Genomic DNA, 5,160 nt, shown 5'->3' with positions numbered 1-5,160 from the left:
ACTTCTGTATTGAGGAAGGGCTCTCTGTACTTACTATGGGGGCATTAGGCAGGAAAAACATACAAATATAAATGATAGAAAATAATTTAGGCCAAGAGTTTTTGTTTGATCAAATTTCAGGAGACTTGCCACCACTCATTGGTACCCAGGCTGCAGGTTGCAGGGGATATTTGTGTGTTTTTCTTTTGTTTTTTTATAACTCTTTATTGTTGAAAGTATTACATATGTCCCCTTTTTACCCCATTGACCCCCAGCCCCCACCCCAGGCCTTCACCACCCTATTGTCTGTGTCCATGGGTTATGCATATATGCATACAAGGTCTTCCGTTGACCTCTTACCCCCCAAGCACCCTCCCCTGCCTTCCTTCTGAGGTTCAACAGTTGGTTCCATGCTTCTATGTCTCTGGATCTATTTTGTTCATCAGTTTATTTTGTTCGTTAGATTCCACATAAAAGTGAGATCATGTGATACTTATCTTTCTCTGACTGGCTTATTTTGCTTTGTATACATTTACACAATGGAATACTATGAAGCTATAAAAAAGAAAGAACTCTTACTATTTGCAACAGCATGGATGGGCCTAGAGAGTATTTTAGTATGCTAATCAGAATCTTACCTGTTCTTGAGCCTGCTCTGCACCTCCGTGTGCTCACTTCTAGGCAGTATTGCTGGAGAAGGCAGTAGGTGGTGCTGCCCCATGGCCAACGTCCCTGGGCCACTTCCTTGGACCTTCATAGGGAGTGTCTCAGGATAGAAGCTGCATTTGTGAGGCTGCGTTTGTGAGGTAGCATCTCAGGAGGGGCTGTGACTGCGTGCATGAGCATGTGTGTGCATGTGTGCTTTGGTTTTGAGTACATGTCTCAATTTTAGTTGTGTTCATACAACCGACATTTTTATTAACAAAATTATATATTTTATAAACTATACTAAATATGCTTTTTCTGGATCCCTTACAGAATAACTGTAGGGGTCTCTGTGCTAAAAAAAATTGTTCATATACACAGCAATTTTAAACAGCTGGCTGTGGTGTGTGTGTGTGTGTGTGTGTGTGTGTGATAAGAATTATGTAAAAGAAGCAAAGAGAGTTACTTGCTTAGGTTATATTTCCAATGAGGATTCAGCAAGTAAAGAACCACTCAGAGGGCTTCCATTTACTAATGTTTATTAATGAGCAATGAAGAAATGCTTTAAATTCTGTGACGAGTCCTGGTTTGTTTCCCAGCTGAGCCCTAGCTCTGGTCCCACCTCCTGCTCCGGGCCTCCTAGCAGGAGCAGGAAGCTCGGGCACCAGGGCATGCGGCACAGCAGCCCTGTCAGCTCTGTACCTGTGAGAATCGCCTGGTCAATCAGAACCTGTTCTGGTGGATCCTGATGATTTTGAAAACTGCCACAATAGATTTTAAATGTTAGAACGTCCTTGACTTCTTTAAGTTTGTTTGTCCAATTTCAGTTGTTTTACCAAATGCCTGAGTTCTATAAAGAATAGGTGGCTCAAGCATTCTAATTTTGGTTTGCCAAACTTCCTTCTTGTTCTACTCAGAAAGTAGAGAAAAAGCAGTCTTCTATACGGAGTGTGTATGAATTTCATTGGGAATCTCACTCTGTCTTTCTCTCTTTTTAACCCTACATTGCATAATATGGTGAAACTACCCCCCCCCCCAAAAAAAACGATGATATAGAATTCTGATGAATTTTACTTACACTATTATTCATATTTCAGAATTTGCTAACTCTGTTGAAAGATAGTTGGGTCAAGAGCAACCTTCTCGATGTTGATCATGCCTAAAACTAGCACAGCCTTGCGGTCGCTGTAAGGACTCACAGAGTAGAATTTTTGTAAAGCCCTGAAGAAGTAGCATTCTTTGCTACTTCTTTGGCCTGCAAACTGGAAAAGGAGTGGCAGCAGCTGGCCAGCGCTTACACGGGACCATCTGCACAGTTTGTTTTCGGTAGCTCTGATCTTTTTCACCTGGTAGATCTGACTTTGTAGTTGGAAACATTTTGCTTCCATCTCCCTGCTAGTTCTGAATATTGTTGTGTCTTTGTAAACCTAATCTAGATGAAGATTAACTCCATGCGTGTTCTTTTGTAAAAGCCATGTGATGCAATATTTTACCAGTTGGAAATCTTTATGTGCCCCAATTGCTGTTATTCCTCAATAAAAATCAACTTACTTAAAACCAGCTTGATTACCTGGAGTTTGGGGGGGAAATTGTTGAGGAGAGAAACAGATGTGTCTCACCCAGGCCAGTACCAGCGGCGTGAATAAATGTCCTTCCAAGGCTACAGGACACAAATCAACAAGGTCTGACCGACAAAAACAATTGTCCCTGTAGTAGCGTAACCTACAGATTGCTCTCCTGGTTAGACTTTCACCTGGCTAACGCTGCTCTCTGGATGGATGTGGTGAAAGTGGAATTCAAAAGATTTTGGGGAAAAAAATAAGTAAAAACTATCTGATCTTGAAAAACCAAAAAGCTTAAATATTTGATGCAGACGTACTGAGCTACAACACATGTAGCAATATCGTCTTTAGTTATTCCATAGGTATCAACATTTGTATTTAGAAAATACTTGAATTGATTCTGTGATTTCATAATTGGTCATTTTTTAAGTATTAGCATTATTCATGTTTGACTTAGCTACTTTGCCAAGCTTTGGGTAACCTTTTCATGTTAACTCATCAATGTCAAGATGACATTATCTGTATAAGTTGTGACAGCTTCCAAACTGATGACTTTGCTATTGACAGCTGAAAGATGTGTACAGGTTGCTGTAACTTGATATGTATTTTTGTTGAATGAAGTTTTTGTAAAAAAAGAAAAATTTATTTACAATGTTATTGAATGATTTCTTGTAAATGCTGTGAATCTATATTTGTTGTTTTGTATCTGTATATTAAACTTAATTTGCCAAACTGGTTCTAGCAATGCATTGCCATGTTAGAATAGGATTTTTTTTTTAATGGAGAGAGTATGTCAGTAGGGTTTGTGGGATTCAAGCTCATTTCCTGCCTGGCTATCGATAGACTTCTTTTCAGTAATAACTTGTCCGCTAATGAGCTGGATCAGACCATGGACAACTATGAGAAAGAAGCTCTGAGGGAAGCAAATAGGGGCCACTTGAATGGAAAAAGTCACTAAATGCTGGAACAGGTCTGATAAAGCCAACACCCGAAATGAGAAGTCCTCTTTGTAGTGGCAGCTTTTGCACAGATGGTGGGAGGTAGATGCACAGAATGTGTACGCCTTTCATTTCCCTGCTGCTGGCTAAGGAAGAGGCAGGCCCCTTCCCCAGGAGATCTGCTAGTGCCCTAGGCCTGCCTACCCTCAGGGGTGGGGTAGATAACAATTTCCTCCCCTAATTTACAGCTCAGAAGAGCTAGTAAATAGCCCATTGTTTGCTGTGACTATAATCTGAAAAGGATTCCTATAAAGGTTGCCAGGCAGCCATTCCCACTTTTTGTTTGTTTACTCTAATAACCGCCTACTTCCCAAACTGGTTTCCCCTCCTGGAGCTGGGTTGAAAGGGGGGGCTAACTTAGAGTTGGGCGGGGGGGCGGGAGGGCGGACAGTGGCTGGGCCAGGGGAGGGTAAAAGCACCAGGAACCAAGTCTGCCTCTTAAAGGTTGGCTCCCAAGGACTCAGGCTGGTACCATAGATAAGCAGGAGTGAAAATAGAGAGCTGTGCCCTAACCGGTTTGGCTCAGTGGATAGAGTGTCGGCCTGCGGACTGAAGGGTCCCAGGTTTGATTCTGGTCAAGGGCATGTACCTTGGTTGCGGGCACATCCCCAGTAGGGGGTGTGCAGGAGGCAACTGATGGATGTTTCTAACTATCCCTCTCCCTTCCTCTCTGTAAAAAAATCAGTAAAATATATAGAAAAGAAAAAGAAAATGGAGGACTGTGGCCATTTCCTCTGGCAGGGTCCTGGGGAGATGACATGAGCCACCTACCCTATGCCCGGGAAAGACCACCTGAAATGTATGAGTCCTCCAAAAGGAGCTTATGGTCAAAGAGGAAAGGCAAACACGAGGTACAATTACGATTGAGAGTGAACTATGCACAGCAGGAGTGCGTACATGCTATGAAAGGCCTTCAGGACATGGGGTCCCTTCCTCTGGTGGCGGGTGGGAAGGCAGCACACAGGAGGCCAAGGCCCAGAGGGCTCTGAAGCAGTGGTTCTCAACCTTCTGGCCCTTTAAATACAGTTCCTCATGTTGTGACCCAACCATAAAATTATTTTCGTTGCTACTTCATAACTGTAATGTTGCTACTGTTATGAATCATAATGTAAATATCTGATATGTAGGATGATCTTAGGCGACTCCTGTGAAAGGGTTGTTCAACCGCCAAAGGGGTCGCGACCCACAGGTTGAGAACCGCTGCTCTGGAGAGTTAACTCAGCACAGCAGGGCGGGGAGGTTTGCTGGCCAGTGTGATGCAAGTTGTGTGAGGCCACAGTGTTGGAAGCTGGGATTTCATTCTGTACGAAAAGGCTTTAGGGAAGGCATGTAAAGGCTTTAGGAAAGGGATGTTGTGGCAGATCTGCTTAGGAGCTCATTCCAGTGGCAGAGAAAAGGGTGGATTGGGACAGGGAGGTGATTTAGGACAGCGGTCACCAACATTTCAGACCTCACGGACCACCAATTGGCGACCGCTGATTTAGGAGACAGTGTCCAGTGAAGATGCCACGGGATAGGAGAGGGCTGGGTGTGAAGGATGCTCAGTGGTAACAACAGGTCTCAGTCGGCCTCCAGATGTTGGGAGAAGGATAATTTCCAAGGTCTGCCTTGAGGTGATGGGTGGGTGCTAGTGCCATAAACCGATACAGAAAATACAGCGTGAAGGGGTGGGGCAGAGTTCCGTGTTTGGATTCGAGACAGGTCTGTCCTGTGGGTTGTGAGATGAACAGAGGGAAGCCCAGAAGGGAGGTCAGGGCTGGCGATGGAGGGAGGAGGGCGGGGAGCTGAGTTTTCTAAACTCAGTGGAGCTGGTGGAAGATGCTACCTGACTCAAGTGTGGCTGCAGTTTTGGCGCTCTTCCAAGACATTTGTGGCTCTCTGTTCCCACCCCTTCCTGCTGTTTTGCAGATACATCCACCAGGGAATTGTATGCCAGGAAGGTGTGATTTTACTTAGTTTGTCCTTGAGTCCTGGTT

This window comes from Myotis davidii, unplaced genomic scaffold (genome assembly GCF_000327345.1).
Source record: "Myotis davidii unplaced genomic scaffold, ASM32734v1 scaffold1031, whole genome shotgun sequence".
Lineage (NCBI taxonomy): Eukaryota > Metazoa > Chordata > Mammalia > Chiroptera > Vespertilionidae > Myotis > Myotis davidii.
Note: the sequence above shows the minus strand (reverse complement) of the source record.